Here is a 20314-nt window from a genome sequence, read left to right on the forward strand (position 1 = left end):
CTTCCCAGATTCTCTCCGGTACCCGTAACAACGCCACAACAATGACATGTTTACCAAATTGATTTTCGATGGCGCAAACTTGCTAACCCCGTTGTGCTTGTCCTGTCGATGGCCCCCGCCCCGGGCAGTCCCGGAGCCCGGGACCGGGAGCGGTTTATTGATCTAGAAGTTTGCCAAACTAATGCTGCCACCTCCGCTTCCCCCGCGATATCAGCGCCTGATTGTAAATGACATTTACACTCGACTCGTGTTCGATGCTCGGCGCTGATAGCACACGCCTGCGGGCGCTCCAGGCGGTGTCGGTGAAGGTGTTAAGGTATATAAGGGATAAGGAATGTTGGCGCGCGAATCACCTACCATCATCACTGCCCTGTGGCGATGTTTTGTGGCGGGACCAGGACCCTGTTACCCGGCAAGAAGCGTTGCTTTCCCAACCTCGATTGGTAACGATCTCCGTTGTCGTCTCTGCGTCGTCGTCGTCGTCGCGGTTACATAGTGCCCTCGGGGTGGTCGTTGAAAAGCGAAAAGTAGAGGCGATAATGTACATTTCGAACGACAGCCAGCCAGCCGTTCTCGGTATTCGTTACGAGAGTGCGACGGATAATGGTGTGCCGGATTGATGGAAAACAATTTCCTGGACGCCATTATGGGTGTTGTGCGGATTTGTGAAAAGCTAAAAAGTTGAGAAATGTGTCGCATCGCAGTAATTTGTTCGTCGGCTTCTCGATCGCGAGGAGTCGAGTCTTAAGTACCACTCGAAGCGGGGTTCCGTGGAACAACAGAACAGCTCTCTGTCCTCGTGCTCGAGATCTTCAACAGTTCAACTACAGCATCAAAAGCACAAGTATCAAAAAACGGGGACGGGAGATAGGGGCGTCCAAGTGAATTATTATCAGAAATTGATCAAAAAGAGAGCAACGGGCGCTTTGAAGGCGGCCGGTGGCGAAAATGGCGAAAGTCTTGCACACGCTCGCACATAAACCAACGTGCGGACCAACCGGGAACGGGGGCCACGTGGGGTCCACCCCTTCGCTTTGTCGTCTCGTGCTGCTTATCGGGTTTCCCGAGAAGCCAGGAGATCGATACATTATTCAAAAGCCGTAAAGAAGTGATGAGGCCACACTCTATCACTCGCCAATCGCTGGTGAAGAAGGAGTGCACCATGGAACCATCCACAACGCCTCGCGAGACACATCCAGCCAGCGCCCGAGTGAGATGGTGGCCCCCTTGGTGGCCGCTTTGGTAGTGAATGATGTAAGGCGAGCAGCAATATGTTTACCATTTTCCAGCCAGCCAGCCAGTGAACCCAGTATACCGGAGTATTGACGGTATTTTATCAACTCGAAGCCATCTTCGTTTCGCTTTTTACATTCAAAGCAAAAGGGCAAAGGCAACACCGGCAGTTGGTGCGCACGGTAAAAGGATTGTGTGTATTGTGTGTACTGAAGATCGTGAGAATATGCTGGCAAACATTAACACCACCATTCTGGTCCCATTGTGTGCGGCCCCAGATTCGGAAGACAGATTTTTATGTTTTATTCCGTTACGAGAATCGCACAAAACGAAGGCCACGAATCGGTGATGTTCGCTAGCAGGCAGCAAGAGCACAACTTTATTCACAAAACTCACCGAGTATAAGGGAAGCCTCACATTTTCCTCACATTGTCAGCTATACAAACCGCTCAAATGCCTTTGTTGATTGATCGGTTGGTTGAGGTGGAAATGCTGATGCCGCTCTGTGCGCTGGAGTCATCCTCTGGATGCTTATTGGGAATTGGTTTCACCTTCAGCCTCATTTATATGCCATTTCACCACCGGCGTAGGGATTCGATTTACTCGATGCAAAGCAGGAGAGCGCTAGATAAAGTTCATAAATCCAAACTCACCGATCGTGCGTTGCACATCGCATCTCTCTGCTCGGATCGTGCCTGGTTTACGACGAGCGCTGTACAGATTGATTTACTTTCATAGCGTCTGGCGCTATCACGGGGCACAGATCTCTCTTCATTGCACAACACAACTCTGCCCCGGCTGGAAAGCTCGCAATCCTTCGCACGAACATGCAGCGCGAGTACACCTTGTGGAGCGGACCAGTGTGCAACGTACAGGCCTCCGGTTCTGCCAACACGAACGTGTACCATCGGTGGTTAAAAGGCACAGCGTTCTGGCCGTTTACAGGTCTCGAGACGCAGCGAGAAGGAGCATGTAGCAGTTCGGTTCTTGAAAGCCAATAAACTTAAACTGAAACCTCGTCTGAACGGCTGCTTTGCATGTAACGTGTGAGCTGTTACTTCGAGTCGAGTCGAGATCCGAGACTAGACGATTGCACCCCACACTCCTGCCACTGGCAAGCGGCATCGTGTAAGCGTTCTTACACGTGAAAACCATTTAGCATTTCGCCCCTTTCGGGCAATGGGACTAATGTGAGACAAGTTAGAGTTTGTGCCAAACAACAAACCACACTCCCCGTGCGGTAGTTCTGTCTGGGAACCTTCGCTTCAATTGACCTCATACCTTTCCTCTCGTGCTGCCACGTTGATTCGATCAATCTCTATGACCACATCGCTGCTCTATGTGTGTGCGGTTGAATGTGATGTTGAGTTGCCTCCAGAGCTCAGATTCCGATCCCGATGCTACTGCTCGGCTCGCTCGTACGCTGTTTATATTTAGTGGGCTATATTTACGTCTTCCTCTGATTATGCCGCTCCTGGATCGGTGCCGGACCGTTGTGCTTCCCATATCCCGGCCGCGGCCCGGACCGGCGGTTTGATGCGAAGCAGTGCAGCCAGTATCTTCCGCCCCAGCATAACCTTTCGGGCCCAAGCAACAAGCCAAAACCACCGATGATTGATTACAGCCGGTACGTCTTCAAACATTCATCACCATCGAGCGAGCGAACGGAACGGAACGGAGCGAGGTCCATCATGGCGAAGGTTAATTTAATATCTGAACGAGTGAGATAATCCAATATTTCGGCGGTTTGTCCATCGTCGGCGGTGTTCCGTCGTTCACGTCCTTTCATGTTTCACCGCCACCGTGGCGGCCACGAGCCACCACCACCATCACACTGCTTACGCCATAAACGAGACGAACGTGAGGAGCTACCAAACAGGAAGCAGACGCCCGGAATCCCGGATCATGGTACTGCGGTCAGAGGCGAGGCGAGTGGAAGGAAGGTTGCACAACACAACAAACCCCGAACGCGCATTAGTGGTGATGCGGTAGCGCGATCGAAAAGCATCGAGCATTAGCGATTAAGTACGCGTTCAAACGTACGATCGACGACTTCGACATCGGGGCCACTTGTTTATCGACAAATCCGTGCCCCGGGATGCGATGCTGGCATGTAAATCGACGGGCATGTTTGGAGTTGGTTCGTGTGTTCTATCATTTGGGTATCATTTCTGTAGCGAAGCTCATTTGGAATTCAGATCAATTGAACTCCACTTGAGCTGCTGGAGCTGCTGGAGAGATTTCTGAGTTGGAGTGCATTCCTATGGAATCACTTCAGACACTGTCATACAAACCAGAATGCTTTCCTTCGTCTTATCACCGTTTTGGAGTCGTAATCAGTAGCTGAAGCGGCAGCATCTTGAATCTTGTTGTGGATCATGCATCCCCTTGAAAATGCCACGTTATATCTCGTGCCCGTCACCGTCTAGCCAGCGACCAGATGCACATGTTCCACCCCCGAAGACCAGCTGGTGTCATGGAACGGGTTGCCGCATTGCCCACGCGCGCAGAACTACCCGCGACAGAGACACACACCGAACGGGGGGGAAAAAAAACTTGTCTCGCCCAACCGGATGTGTTGGTGCAGATCTGAGAAGTCTACCCACAGTGCCACCACCGGCCCCCAAGAAACCAAGATCAACCTAAAAACCCGCGCACACATCGTCCAGTCCAGTTGCCAACACAAACACGACTGCAGGCCGCAGGTACCTGGGGACCCCTTCTGGGTGTGAAACCGGTTCTGCAGACACCGAACGGATAATGGAGAGGCGATTTGCACAAACTCCCGCGAAAGCAGCAGCTGTGGCTGAAGCTCGATGGCCGGTTTTGCGTGGACGATGGTTGACTCAATCGTGGCGTGGATATCCACGGAGACTTTGCAGAACGCCTCCACACATTTACGGCCACGTTGCGGGGCCTTTGTCCTCGAGTGAAGGTGGCCTACTTCAGCATCAGTAGCAGCAGCAGCAGCACGGGCAGTCTGGAGATTGGTGTTTAGTGGAATTCCTAATCAATAAGCGCAAGTCTATTGAACTACTTTGGTGCAAGAATGCTGCCAGTTCGAGTTAATCCAAGTTCCATCAGTTCCAGCGTTCTAATGAGCACAGAGATTAGGCGCAAGCACTTAGTAGAAGGTTGATCTGAATATCAAAGCACCAGCTCTGGCCTCTAATTGTGATGCCATCATCGTTATCATCGATAAAACCAATATTCTGCACACAACCATCGTCTCCCTTTCGCCGGTACATGAAAAAGGAGGTTCAGCAAGCATTGACGCGACCTTCTGTTAATCATAAATCCCACGCTCGCATCTACCGCCCATACATCAGGACTAATTTGTATCTAGCAGCGCAAAAGATATTCCGTGCACACACATCGACAACCCTTCAGCACGCCGACGATGGGGACCTCTATCACTCTAATGCACGGATAATTCCTTCCAGATGGTCTCCACGAGCCACAGCATAATCCGAGCACGGGCTTGGATTACGTATTCTCTGCCAGGCGCTTGGGCTCCACCCGATTGCCGCTGACGGAAAGGTTTTCGGGTGAATCCATTTTTCGGCTTTTCCGAGAAACTTTTCCAGTGGAACGGGGTCCCCTTACTGCTCCGATTGGCTTTATCTCGCTCTCTCGCTATGAACCAGGCCCTTTGTATCGGCGACTGGAAGCGACTATTATCGGATGGATTAGTTCATGCGTGTGCGAGCGCGGCAGAGCGTGCTCGTGCGTGATGAAATGCAGAGATGTCGAGCACCAGTAGGAGGATTCAGACCGCCCTAGCACCAGCGCCAGCTAACCAATCTTCGTAGGTGGCTGAGTGGCACGCAACTCGAAAATGGTGGAATCGATGTGCACACCACGAGACCTCGCTCGCTCTGGTGCTACACAACAAAGCTTGGGAGGAGAAGGGAGCGACTCTTGCCATGCAGCACCTCCAGACCGGGCTCCATCCCGGGCAGAATAGTAAAGCGACGTTCGTGTGCTTGTGAATTGATTTTGGAAGATTTTAATTAATTGCAAGTGGTTCTGCTCACGCTCGGCAATTACTAGTTGTTGGTGGAAAAAGCGTTATCTCGAGCACGCCGTAGCCGTGGTCTGGAGATTCCGGTGAGGAGCACCAAGGTACACCACCGTTTAAATGCTGTTAACCACTTCTGCAAAGGACGTGGCCACGTGGCAAGTGCTGCGGTAAACGAAACGACCTCAATCTCTCTCTCTTTTTCTTTTGCTCTCTCTCTCTCTCTCTCTCTCTCTCTCTCTCTCTCTCTCTCTCTCCACCATCACACCAAATGGCGCCAGTCCATTGAGGTAGGAAAATTGGAAAATGATCATCTTGCGCGCCCTTTTTCCGGACTCCCGGACGCCCGGGTTCTCGTTTGGAGACACATTTTCCAAACGATTGCGTTCGCGCTCGTCGCTCGAATCGTTTTCCTTTCCAGATTTCCGGTCGATGTTCGATTTTCCGTCTAATTTCCCAAAACTACTTCTAACGGAAGACGGAGGGCCACGCCAGCCAATAATTGCCACTTTTCTGTGCCGCTTCCAGTCCGTAAGGCGCCATTCCATTCGTTCTTTCGGCACGCAACAACACGCTTCTCTGGTTCGAGTGTGGACTGCTCGTTGTCCGCGTTGAGTTAAAAGCCCACTTCAGCCGCAAACCAGATCGCTTGTGACGACTGAAGCGCACACAGAAACACACTCAGGTTCTATAGTTTGGACCCCGGAGGAGAAGAGGAAGAATCTGAGAGAGAGACGCAACCGAACATTAAAACACTATTGGCCAAGTTTTTCCTCCAGTTAACGAATTTATTCTGGCGGGGAACCGTTAGTCAGGGAGTGAGAAAGTTAATGTTTAAAATGTGCCACGATTCATGGAAACAAAATTATGGACATCATTTCAATACCGAACAAGTTTGAAAGACCTCGGTCTAATGAGTGTGCCAAGGCGAGACATCGGTGACAGACAGACGTTGTCTCGTTGTGGTACGAAGCAGAAGCTGCTAAATGGTGCCGCCGACATCGCGATTATTAATTTGAGCCCCCCCGCCCCCGAAAATAAAAAAAAGAAACGCTACCTATTAGAGCCCATGGAATGGTGGAGCAAAGGCGGAAAACTTTGTGAACTTAATGAATGAACCCCCCGCTGGCCTAAGCCTTCTCGCCGTTCGTTGGGCACCGCGGGCGCTGGGCCATTAAATGATGAAACAAGAAGACAAAAATCAATTACCACGATTCGCAACTGAACAGAGCATGGACGCTGATGAGCTGTTTGCTTTTTTTTGTTTGGGTGCGGCATTTTGCGGGGCCGGATTGGAGTAGCACCAAGGAGTACCTTGAATCCACATTTCCCAAATTAACGATAAGGCGATCACACGATGGGGCCTGGGTGAGTCAGCAAACAGAATCTCTCCCACTCCCGGGCCAACGTTCTGAGAATGCAATTTGTGTAATTAATATTTTTATGTGCCACTCAACATCCAACTGGTACAACAGTTGAGTTCCGTTGTCAGAACCGAACCGACCGACCAACCGACAGCCCAGCAATCCTTCAATGAGGTAATTGAATTACCTCGCACCACGGGGAGTAGTCAGCATCCGCACTCTCTCTCTCTCTCTTGCTCTCTTGCTCTCCTGTTCTCTTGGTGGTAATTATGTGAATCTGCCATAAAGCTCCAAGACCAATCACGCGAATGGGAAGGGAAGAGCATCATCAAACCGTGTCGCTGGTTCTGCCTGAGCTTTCCCGGGCTTTTCCGTTCTAATCAATTAACGCAATTGCTGAGCTCTTGTGATGCAATAATATCCTCCAGTGGTGGTGGTGCCCCCGAAAAAAGGGCCCAATTAAACCATTCAAATGCTCATAAAATGCTGGCCAAAAGTTCATTGCACCCGGTTCACCATAAACAAAGTCATTACCAGCGGGTGATTTCCGTGTTTTCCGAGGGACCCTTTTTCCCCCGCGGGTTGCACGCCTCAAAGGGACAATCATGTCAGGGAGCGTGAGTGGGGAGACGGGGGAGAATTCCTCTTTTTTATGCCACTTGAAGCATAAGACACCCCCAACCCCTTGTTCGGTGGTCAGTCTTTTTGGTGTTTTTTTTTCGGTTCGCAGGACAGCGGAAAAGTCTCGGAATGTGAAATGTAAAAAAGGAAATTCGTAGGAAAGCGAAACTTTTCTTTCCTGTTGCTACAGTGTGCCACTTTGTATTGTTTCTTATTTTTATCTCTCAACCCCTTTACACTTCAAAACACACACCGTTGCAAATGGTTTTCTGGAGAGATAACAATATTGAAACCACTTCTAGAAACCCAAGGAAAGCTCGAGCTGCTCTAGAACGGTGCTGCTCCTCTGCTGGCTGGCAAAAAAGAGGAAAAAAGCTTGATCCTCGATTTCCTTTTTGAGGAAAATTATCTCGAAAGGAGCCGTGCGAGCGCCCACGGGGAAAACCTGAGAAAAAATTCCCGGAAAATCAATTCCGGTAATCGGTAAGAACAACATACACCCAGCCCATCCAGGCACCTGCCATGCTGCCGTTATAATGGTGGAGCACAATCAATGGAACCCGGAACGGGTGCGGAAAGTGCGAATAATGCGCGGTAATACTTTCGATTAAACGGCCAACAATAACATCGTTCCGCCGGGGGGCGGTCGCCAGGTCGAAACAACAACAACAAACAACTTCTCGGTTGCCCTCTCGGAGTGGTTCCCCGAGTGCCCTTTTGTGTTACAAAATAATGATTACATTTACCCTTTTTTTCAACACGGACACGCTCCGCTGCTCGCTTTATTTTCCCATTTTTCCTTTCTCGTTTTCGAAAACTTTAAGAAAAAAAGGGAGAAAGTTTCTGACAGGTCACTGGAAGATGGATTTTTTTTTGTTTTTCCCCTTTTTTTGCATTTCATTTTCATTTCTTTCCTTGTTTTTGAGAAAGGAAGCTTTGCGCCGAAGGTCAAACCTGTGAGCAACAGAAGAGAAGCGAAAGAAGAAAAAAAAAACCAAACTGGCAGAGAAAATGGCAGGGGGCAATAGCAGAGAACACAAACGAGAACAACGTTTGCAGTGTGTTCTAGTGGGTTTGCGAGCTTCTAAAGGGCCCCCAAAAATGACCCCAAAAGTTGTCGGGATGTGATTTGTTTTTCGCAATTTCAAAAAACCGCACGTTGTGGTGTTGCGCACTGATTGGGCACTGAAACCGCAGAATACAGAGTGCTTTCGTGGCCATTTCATGAGCTGGCTTATGAGTCTCAGGATCATCCCTTGTAAGTCGATACTTGGTGCAAAGCTAACAGTTTAAGTAGAAGAGCTAACCGTTTAGTGAAGTAGTGAAGTGAAGCATTAAGGTCTAACGTACGCTCATCGCGGTCAGTATGCGCTAGACAAGACACTCCATTGGGTGAACAATTGGCCGCAGTGTTTCGCATCGTATCGAGCAACACATACCGGCGAGTTCCTTGACCTGGATACACACGCTGAGCGAGGTAACACAGTATGCAAATCATGCGTTGCGCTCGACGCACGATGAACCGCTCCGGTCCCTCTAAGCATAGACTCTATAGACCGTAGACCACCATAGCTCGGTTCGTTTGACGCAAAAAACATTCATTATTTCCACGAAATCGGTCCCGACCGGAGGGACAATGAGTTTCATTTTTCCTCATCCTCAACTCATCGTCGTGTGGCCTCCTGTGGGCCCGGAGGGAGTTGGCGCGCGATTAAGGCCGATTACGTCAGCCTCACACATCGGAAGCGTATCCGTCGTGGTTCACCACACCAACAAGTGCCCTGTGGTGGTGCTGGTGGCACGATACGTAAACATCATGTTAATGATTTCATCCCCCGCTCTCTCTGTCTCCCCATCACGCCTCCTTACTGTGGCCAGGGCGTAAAAGTATTTGACACAATTTCCGCACCATTTCCATCCGGGCAGCAGTAGCAGCAGCGATGGCGAGGCGAGACATTCGATATAGTGCGCGCGACCGGCCTGATGAGTCAGCGTCAGTCTAATGTCCGACGGGACTAAAGTGATGCAACAGCTGCTGGTGAAGCAGTGTTGCAGATGCAACACCGAGTGCTCGTGTAGTTCTCGCAGGTAATAGAGGAGTTTTTGGTTTATTAAGTTGAAGTCGAGAAGGGAACTTGATCTGAAACCTGAACTTGAGAAGCATTCAACACCTCGTTGAAGTGTCCATCAAATGGGAATTGTCTGTAGAGAGAGAGCGAGTGACAAAAGGTTAAGTAAGAGCAGCTTCACCCAAGACTGAACTCTTCATTAACGCTTTAATGCATTGCACAATGGCAGACACATTCGGTACACAGCCCGATCCCTGGATTCTTCTACTGTTGGCAACTTACACCCAACACTGCGGGGATTGTGAACGCCACCGAGGTAAGAGTTCTGGCCAAGCCGAACTACTCGTAACAGCTCATTGTCAACACCGGCGGGCCTCATGGGATCGTCGTACGTGATTGAATCAATTTCATGTTTCCGCTCCCGTCCAGTTCGTCCAGGGGTTGTCCGTGGAATTCGACACCAACAGTCGAACAGACAGCACCACTACTTGGTGCGTCGCGGAGCCCTGGTATGTCAATTGATTTTAATTGAGGGACCCCGGGATCGGGTTCGGGATCGTCTTCTCTCGCGGCTGATGCGAGCTCTCCATTCAAGGCGTTACGCCATAGCCGGACCCAAGGTTGGTAAGGCGATGCAACGATGCTTTTTGAGGTCCACTTCCACCGCTTCAGGGTTAACCGGTGACCGATGGCGTCTGAGTTCAAGTGGGTGCAGTTCGACAATGAGTGAAGGTCGACCATGACTCCTCAGAAGGGATGTGCATCACGTCTCAGCATCTTCCAGCACTTGGCAAGTAGTCGAGGAACGAAGGCAGTTTCCGATTCTCATTCTACTGGTTACTGGAGTTCCGTTTTCCGATCGATCGGCGTTACTCAGGACAATTGATTTTTGGTGGAAAGGCACACAACTGTCTACTACACTGAATATTGAGAGCAATACAAACGAGCTTCCGATGGTAACTCGTTTGTTATCCCGTGGACCAAAAATATTGCAAAATGAATTCAATTTCATTACCAACTCGCTCCAGAATAGCTCGACCTACAACAGAGAGTGTACAGCACGCAGACCCACACATTGCGCCCTGGCATACTCGGCATTTAATAAAGAACCTCCGGTGATGCCAATTCGACCTTTCGAGAGTGGCCACCGGTACCACCCACAGAAAAAAAAACGGGAACAGGAAGTCCGGACTGGGAACATTCGCGTGCATTTCGCGAGCCAAATCGGAAATCAATTGAAATCGATTTAGTGAAACTCGTACGTACCGAGAAAGGAATGCGCTCGGGGCGCTCGCGGATGCGAATCGGGCCAAACTTTTTGGCCAACCGGCCCACCGACCCTGGCCAAACCTCCGCCAAACACATTCTAGGCTCGTCCGTTTCCGAGGAAATTGAATATTGATTGCGTTGTGAATGTTGAAAGGATGCTGCTGCTGCTGCTGCTGCTGCCTGGCCGGCTGGTTGGTTGCATGCATGATTGGATAGTAGCGTAATTTCAATGAAACTAATGCACCCCCGGACCGCGGTGCATCAGCATGCGAGCTTGCTTCTCTTTTCATGAAAAATGTGCACCACACATACACGCGCACGCACTCGACTCGGCTACTAATCTGTTTCAAATTTAATTGGAAATCAATTTAATATTTGAAATTTCCAATAAGTGAGCAACTGTCGATGATTTTTGGGGGAAATGATTCGAGTTCCGGGCATTATTAGACCAATCTGTAATCAACCGGAAGTCACTGTTTGGTGCGACTTTGCGGAAAAAGCATTTAATAATTGATAGACAGACAGCTTCAACCGGGCGGTGCCATCCACAGCTCCTCAATTTTGAGTTTTCAATTCGTTCCTCACCACTTGCCCTAAAAGTATTTACATTTCCGCGAAGAAGTAATCCACTTAACTTTTTTTTTCCCCCCTTTCACTCCCCAACATTAAATCGTATAGAAAGCGTAAACGGCGTAGAGGAGGTTCCAAAAAACTGGGAGTAGAGAGTAAAGAGTCGCGGAATAATTTTAACCGAAGCATTTACCCAAGCCTACAGGAAGGTAGAACAACTTTTCATCCATTTTGCGGTGGGCAAAGTAAAGTGGGCAAGGGAGGAAGGATGAAACACACGCAAGCGTCGTTGTGCAGATAATACAACGAACGAACAGAAGCAGCAGCAGCAGCAGCAGCAGCAGCACGAACAGCTATTGTCGATCGAGGCATCGTTAGTTGGAAATAAATCTTCGCGTGACTACTTCGGAAGTCGCTTCCAGATCTGCCTCCCTGTATCCCTCGTCTGCAGGCAAAAGTGCAACAAAAGTAGTTTCCACGGAGAGCGGTAGAGATACAAGCAGGAAGGTTGCTCCCTTTCATTTCTGGCCCCCTCCGTTGGCCCCTTGTCAAGCCAGTGATGGCTACTTAGCCGACTCGACACTTGCTCGGCGACTCAGCTGCAGTGCGCGCGCTCTCTCGCGAGAAGCAAATAATGGAACGGAAGATACTATTTTTGCAGCCGCGCCCCGTTCTCGTCACTCGAAACAGATCACTGTTCCCCCACTTCCCGGTAGATGGGATAAGCTGGTCGTCTTTTGCGACGAACTGAAGCTGGCTGAAGGTGAAGGGCGTACTTTGGCAAGAGTAGAAAAGGAAGAAAATTAAAAACTTCTTCAAAGTAGGGAGCAGTTTTGCGGGGAACATTGATCGTTGTGCGCGATTGAGCACAGCAGATCCTCTCCTAGGAAGATTCGAGTACTCGGATCGGTGGTGGCTTGTGGCCGGAGTCGAGTGCAAATGAAACTAGTTTCGTAAATGCAAAAGTTCTTCTTCTGGTGGTGGTGCTGGTGGTCGGTGGTGGCACGATTGGAATATTATTGCGGATTATTGGGAGGCTTACCTCCCCCATTCAGCACCTTGGTTGGATGGATTTGAATGAATTGGAAAGCGAGGGATATTTTTCATTTCTTTTGGGGTTTGACGGAGATTCGATAGCTGATAGCGAAAGGAGCAAAGTGGTGTTGTTGAATTGGACGGTTTATAGAAGTGCTTACAAGCGTACGGTAAGTTTTATTCTTAGCTAGTTTTCTTATATGGTGGGAAATCAATGTATTTCTTGAAGAATCAAGGTATTTCTTTTTTAAAAAAATCACCTTTTTTTCAATGGTTTCAACCTGAGAAGCAGCTGAGGAACACGCGTGTGACTCTCAATCCGACGCACGTGTCCGGCGGTCGAGCGAAAAATCAAAACAGATATCAACAATCCGATAAAGGTAAGCACCCGTGGGTCAGGATCGCACCGGTAGCACACAAGTGACGGTGACGATGACCCTTCTTCATGATTTTCATCGGACGGATCGCGAATCAAAATCACCGGAGCACCGGTAGGGGCCTAGCTGGTTTTGGGGCCTGAAAGGCTGAGCTGAGATTGGATCCTTGCTGGCGGAACCAAATGGTACTTGACCGTAGACACGCGTTCGAAACGGGCGAAACGGTTGGCTGCCATTTTGATTTGCTGTCACTGGATGGTGGAACCGAGTGGCTGGGAACCGGAAAAAAGCTCGTGACTTTTCGCGCTGGAGCGTGGTTGGTACATGGCGCGAGATCCTGGCTCCACTGGAGGTTGTTGCTTACCTTTGGGGAAAGAAAAGAACATAAAATGGTTTTAGTAAAAGAGTTCGCAGCTTGATAAAAGGGGTTTGAAAATGTTTTAGTTTTTTTTTTAAATACAACGTTTTACTAACAATCGAATCATTTCTCGTGGCATTCCATTCGCCCAGCAATCACTACACCTCGTGTCAAACCGATTTGGAATTAACTCGTCAGGGGTTTAATTGATTGCTTTCATTACATCCTCTCATTGGCCGAATGCAATCCCCAGGAGGTTTGAAATGTTAAGCGGTGTTTAAAAAAAAAACAAACAAAATGCAGCTCAACTCATAACACTCATCACATCTGGCAACATTAATAATAGACACGCTGGGAGCAAAAAAAAAAACAAGTTAAACGATGGAGGGCACATTCAAGGGCTATTTAAACAGCAGGCAGGCGACAACAGAAACTAGGTGGCATTATTTAAAACCACCATTGTGAGGGCCCATGAGGCAAGCAATAAAGCCCAACCTGGTCGTCTGGTGCCACATTCCAACAACTGAACCGCGTCCAGGCCCGCTGACCGCGACCGCGGGGTCGTAATTAAAATCATTCGAACCAATCGGTATCGGTAATGAAATTATAAATCAAATGAACGGGACACCGAGTGGCTGAAAAACAAAACAGGAAAAAAAGAGGAAAGAATCCATTTCGCGCGATGATTGCGCGACAATCCCACTCTCGGCCGATAACAATGGTCGATTGATTTCAACACGGTCTCGGTGTCTCGGTTTGCCACCTTCCGGTACTCTGACAACGATAAAAGCGATAAAAGCGGTGGCGCTAGTGAATGGTTTTTCCGATAAGCGTGGCGAGCTGGTGCCACGCGATTGATGTTGAACTGTCCATGGGAGTGTACCTAGTAGGGGAACCAATCCCCGTCTGCTGTGTGGTTTCAACAATTTGATGCTTACAACGGAACGCCTGGTATTTGATAGTTTGGGAAAATTTATTAAAATGTATCAATGCACACGCATTTTCCCAGTTTTCACTCTGTAAACCTCAGAAAACAGCCACAGTGTGGAAAGGGGGCTTTCCTGGAAAACGAAAAGTGTCCCTTTCCGGTGCCGCTCTTCTCAGAAAGGTAGAAATCGAATTTTCATCCATCCCCGGGCCAGCTCAATATGATCCAGAGGCGAGTTATAATGATTTTGATTTTCCGAAAATTATTCCTCATCAAAACGTGTTCCGAGAAAGAAAAAGCGCTATTAAAATGCAAAAAAAAACCATCAAAGCTAAAAACACGTAAAACTCGCGTTAAAATATGCGATGCAACAGTAATGAAGAGCAGACAAGATGAAAAGATGAAAAATATACAAGAGAAAGAGAGTTCGAGAGACCGACCGAGAGATTGATGAACATATCGAACATCGTGGGTGGAAAAAATGGTGGAAAATCGAAACAAAAAAGAAAAACATAAATAAATTCATATCACCTGCACCAAGCGAAGCGGTGGCCCTTCAGCTGCAATTATATGCCACCATTTTCCGGACCTTTTGGTTGTTTTTTGTTTGAAAAGGCAAGAGGCAATCGCTGCAATGCAACATACACAGATCCTTCAAAAGGACTGGACACTGCGACTTCACCTCCAGCGGGGGACTGGTATGGGCTGGTTGGGTGTTGCATTTCCCTTTTTTCACCCAACTTGAAGTGGCATGCCAGTCCGGTTGAACACTGCATGATTGCGCTCGGCGTCAATTCCTCCTCTTCTACGATTCCGAAAAAAGCGGGGAAAATACTGGAGGCGAACTAATTATTTCATTTCATTAAACGCACCTTGGCCCCCGTTGCTTGCTGGCTGTCGGAAACAGCGCTCCAAGTGGCGGCAGTTGGTGGTTTGTAGATCGGTTTTTAATAATTTTTGATCGACCTTCATCGAAACCTCGTACCACGATCCGGTTCTCAATAATGTAGCTCGCGGCCTATGGTTGTTTCTTTTTTCGTCGAAAAATCTTTATTGAAAAAAATGAGCGCAAAAGGGGTGGTAAAAACATGGAAAAACCAGGAAAGTTTCTCCGTACTAATTGTACCGCTTCCTCATCACTCCCTGGGGATGGCATTGATGGACGTGAGATTTTTCGGAAAACTTCACTGACCAACTCGCTGCTCGCTCGGAGGGGTGAGTTAAAATTTAAATTAATAAAACATATCGATACCTCCGTCCGTCCGTCCGTTCGAGTAAATGCGTCCGATTGACGAGGTCCTGGTGAACATTCGCGATTAACCTCGGGCATCCTGTGGCCATTGTGTGTACGTTTTTTTGTTGTTGTTGTTGCTGAAGCCTTCAGCGCAGTGCATGTACACGTACAGGGAACGAACGTGCTGCACAATATTCGAATAAAATTTTCTGCAATTTTCACCACCCCACCAGCAAGGGACTGCGCACCAGGGTGTTCCGGTGCGTGGGGGAAAAATATCGAAATAAATCACGAGAGCTGTGAAGCCGGGAATGTGTCTGTGCGAGTATGTGTATGTTGCACAATTTAAATCAATTCATATTTAACACGGAGGTGAAGGGCCAACAAACAGAGGTGCTGATGGATTGGATTGGATTGGAGAATGTCGAGCGAAATGAAATAATTAGTAGCACAAACATGTGTGCGAGCGTGTGTTGAAGGACAGATTGGAACGGTGTGTGCCTGTTTTCCCAGTTTTCCCTAAAGGGTTTTATGCCTTCTGCTGGCCAAGAAGACACATGGCTCTGGCTTTATTGGATTTTTATTTCATTTTGAGTTGGGGAACTCATAAAACCTTTCCTTTCACACTATCAAACTCTGTTGATCAACCACCATAAACCATTCACTCCAGAGAAAACGGGGGGAGTGGTGAACAGCGAGGGTGTAAAATAGTTGTCTAATTAATGTTTGTGGCCTTTTATTGAAACTCTCGAATGCTACCAAACTCCCTCTATTCTGTTCCGAAATGAAAATGGAATGGAAAACTAAGAGCATTTCTCTCTTCCATTCTGTCTTTTCCCCCTCGCTCAGCAACACATGCTAATAAGCAGAACTAGAAGTCATATTTCATTTTGTCAACATACCACGCAGCTCACCAGCTCTCGCCTCGCCAGCCCTAATGAATCCGATAAATTAAGGCAAACGGGGCGGACCCTCGGAACGGAAGAAAAGCGGATGTGCGGAGTGGCTTTTCCCCCGAAGCCCGGGGCCCGAAACGAAAAACGAACAACCGAAAGATGGGCCACGCCTTGGTGCTCTTTGGTTTGGAAAGAAACCAAAAAGTGCCACTTCCACATCCAGTACACCCCGAACGGAACTCGAAAACACCGAAAACGCATTCTTCATCATTTGTGGCGCTGCTAGCAGTGGTCGTGGTGGTGATGTGTTACCCCGCCAGCAATCAGCCCTTGGAGGCGTCGGAAAAGCGTCTCTCGAGTGACGAGCGGCGACGAAAGACAGAATGCCCCTCGAGAGTGTCGTCGTCGGAGTCGTCGTCGATGTCGGCGTACAAGCCCTCCGGACCTCAACCATCAGCAACGACGCGTCTGAAGACGATGGAGACGAACCGTTGATTTGGGTTCGCCCTCTCCCTCCCCCCCCGGAGAGGCCATCAAATACCACACTCGGTGTGCGAGCGAGCATTACGCATCGCCCAGGGGCTCTCTTTCGGGTGGTGCTCAGTGCTGCGATGACATAAATCAGTCAGCGTTTTACGTACACGAGGAATGGGAGGAGGGGGCCGGGGACTGTTCACCACTTTACGCACCGCCCGGGGCCATGCTAGGAGCCGCTATGTTGTTCCTTCTTTCCACCAGCATATGGGAGTCATGCGCGGCAGTCATTGCCCTCGGTACTCGGTAGAGAATTGAAATTAATCGCCAACCGGCATGAGGCAAGTAATTGTGTAGCTGGGAGGCCCCAGAAGTCAGAAGGAGGAAGATGATGATGCTCTCTTTCTCTCTCTCTCTCTCTCTCTCTCTCTCTCTGTCTCTTGGGAAATTAACAAAAAGGTCCACATGCTAACCCCTTCGTTTTCTTCTTCTTTGGGGGCGATGCGGCTTTTTCTGTTTAAGACAAACAAAACATCACCAGCCTCATCGTTGGTCGTTGGAATGCACCTCAAAGATGATGATGCTGATCATGGTGATGATGATGAGGACAGTAATGAGCGGATTTGCTTTTATTTAGATTTTCCATTCCAGTTACTGGGGCTTTCGAAACAAATAAGTGAATAGCGAGGGATGCCTCAGGAATGAAGATGCGCGTGCTTCAGCTTGCTTTATGGTTTCTTTTTGAGGAAACACCAGTACCAGCACTCCATGGCGGCATTAAAATAGATCCAGCAAGTGATTTTTTGGAATGCGGGAACTTGCCAGACCTAAGCGGAATTAATCATCTCACGAGACGACATCCTACTTGAGGGAGGAATTAACGTTTATTTTTGCCAAAAATAGGTTCATTTTTGAATTTTTTTTTTGTGACGAAACCGTTTAACTCCATTGTTTTGTTTGAATGTCATATAGAGTGAATTTGAAAAAAATATAGAATCGTTTGTCCAAGTGCTTGCAGAATCGATGTCAGTTCCTTCGCTCTAACTTAATCTGTCCCCCCTAGAGGGAGTCTAAGGCCTCTCAAGGATGTCTAGATCTAGTCTTTTACCAACTCATGACACACCCGGCGCACCAATTCCACCTTTCAGCACCTTTCAGAATCCTGAGCAAATGCATGTTCCTCAAAATAGCGTCAGACAATCACTCGCGACGTTCTCGCAATACAATCCGGGCGGCCAATCAAAGCCAGCACCCCCCGGCCAACGAGGAAACGAAAGAAAGGGTTTGCACGCACGCCACGGATAACACATGTGTACTGTTGACTTGTTGATGGCGTGCGACTGTGAGACAAAAAAGAAAAGCGAAAATACGGAAAAATCTGGCCGCGACGCGCCACGCGCCACCAATCAAACTGTCAAAACAGATGTTCGGAGGAAAATGACTCGCGCTCTCTCTCTCTCTCTCTCTATCTCGCCGTGTGTCTGTCTGTCTGTCTGTCTTGATCCTCCACTAAATCATGTGAATCTGGTGCTACTCTCGAGCACGCGAGATGCTGCCTGACTGCAAACCCCAAAGAGAGTGAAACATTGTATCTAATAATCGGCCTGATGATGGAGCACATGACAGCACATTGGGGTTTGCGATGCGGTTGTGGGAACCCAACCCAGTGACCAAAGGTATGCGGTTTGGTGTATGTGCTGACAGTGACACAACCGGCTGCTCACTCACATTTTCTAGTTATAAAAACAACGGAAAAACACAACGGAACTGGAAACAACTTCGGTGGAAAACTAAAATCAACATCCCTTAGACAAACCCTGTTTCCCTTTCTTTCTTTTGAAGCTGATTAAGCAGTGGAAAAGCCCTCCCCGTTGGGGGGATAAGCTCCAACGGACAATGCCAGACATCTCTACACTGCAGACAATCCGAACGACAGAAGAGAGAGAGAGAGAGAGAGAACTAACAAAAACAGGATCAGAGGAGACCGGCTTCAGCCAAGACCAGAGACCGGAAAATGGGGAGGTAGAGTAGAGAAGAAAAAAAAACACCCAGGAAAAGAATGGAAAGCGAGCCGCGACACAAGCCGCAAGTTCCTTTGACCCTGGATGACGGATGCAGCTGTTCGCTTGGTTGGTCGGTTGGTTAGTTGGTTCGTTCCGCGATGCACCAGCACGGTATTAAAGCATAAGCATCACGGAATGGGGCGGATGCCAGTGGATACTGGAAGTAGGATTTTCCATTGAACTCATAAATTTTCGTCGTCAGCGCCCGTTAGCAGCGCTCGTGCTCGAAGCGAGAGAGTCAGTTCCAGACATTCAGACACGTGCAGGCACTTTCGGCTGCTGCTGGTGCTGGCTGTCACTTTTGGGTCAACTTCCTCCTCCCAGCTCGGAAGTCACCGCAGCTGTCACGGGGTCGCTCGCTTTCCGGTCGTCCGGTCGGCCGTTTGATCGTTGGTTTCATTTTTGGGGCCGTTTTGTAGTTAGCCAGCCAGCATCCACTCTGTGTGAACATCATTTAGGTTGACAGAAAGGGACAGAAAGGGAGGCAGAAAGAGAGAGAGAGAGAGAGAGAGAGAGAGAGAGTGAGACGAGAAGCAGAAGATGGAAAAGTGTTTTGTTTTTATTTTCCGGGGGGGGGGGAAGGTTTTTGTCATTTCAGAGCTCGAGGTTCCAACAAAACAACCGTTTTTGGGTGACATTGCCAGTCACAGAACTAACCGGGGGCGGTGGGTTGAGAGGAATGTTTTTGGGACCCCAGCATACCCCGTAGGCATCTCTTGTGACTTCTCCCCATTGGTGGAAGTTTGTGGAATTCGCTTCGCTGCGGTCGTTCATGACGCAATTCCAGAGAAAGAGAGAGAGAGAAGAGAGAAGCGCCGAATGCGCCGACATGGGAAGTCAATAAGTCGACTTTTATTAACATACAATACGCGGGCGCTGAGGGATGCACGCCTGCAACCCTCTATGCTCTGTGCACCCACGGGGCCCGGGCGCACTAACGATGGTGTCGTGTCACCACGAAACAGGTTCGGATGTTGTGGTGTGGCGCTCGTTGTGGTTTTGACCCAGTACGAAGAGGAGGCGAAAAAGGGCAGCAAATGCATTGCAGTGGAAGATATGAATGTAAATCAATTACGTGAGCAGCGTCACCGATCGAACAGACGGGAACGGGAGAGGAGCAAAGTGCACTTCTTCGCTCGAATCCGTGAGTCTTGTAGCAGTCGGATAAGGCACGATCGATGTTGAAAAATGGAACGACGCCAGCGTACCCCACAATGTTGCGCCTTTTACGAGGACAAAGTAACTTTTCATAAAATGATGTTACAACGCGGCAACGTTCGCCGCACACAATGCCATCGCGCATCTACAGCAATGTGTCTGCAACTGATCGCAACGCGTGACGACTGCGAGGTGTAACGACAGTAGCAGTGAAAAGTTCTCCTGGATCAAGGATCCCGTAACCTCAATCCGATGAGGGACACGAGCAAGTTACTTCCAACAAAGTACAATCAGCATCGTCTCTGGGACGTCCACAGTTGTCGTCGTCGTCGTCGTTGTCGTCGGATTACATCGTCATTGTCGTGGAACTTTGTTTGTGTGCCAGGTCGACGGGACCGTGGACCGATTGTGGACAGCGCCTACTAGAACACCGCCGCCGGCAGCAAGGACAGGAAAAGTTTTGATGTCACACAGATCCGAGCAAAGGCGTTTAAGACGCGCGTTGTCCCACAGAAAAGATGGTGACGAAAGGTCTCTGAGAGGTATCGGATCGTGTAACGCAGAAAGCAGCATCATGGTGAAGTCGTTCTGCTGGCGTTGTACTGAAAGCATTAAACAGTTGCTCATCATGGCCTCCTCCGATA

At 48.9% G+C, this 20314-nt stretch overlaps 1 protein-coding gene across 1 annotated transcript in view; it reads right to left on the minus strand.

Annotated features, from left to right (window-relative positions):
- Positions 1–20314, minus strand: part of LOC126578251 (fat-like cadherin-related tumor suppressor homolog) — a 197866-nt gene that overhangs the window by 155166 nt on the left and 22386 nt on the right.

The sequence above is a fragment of the Anopheles aquasalis genome, chromosome 3, assembly GCF_943734665.1.
Source record: "Anopheles aquasalis chromosome 3, idAnoAquaMG_Q_19, whole genome shotgun sequence".
NCBI classification, from domain to species: domain Eukaryota; kingdom Metazoa; phylum Arthropoda; class Insecta; order Diptera; family Culicidae; genus Anopheles; species Anopheles aquasalis.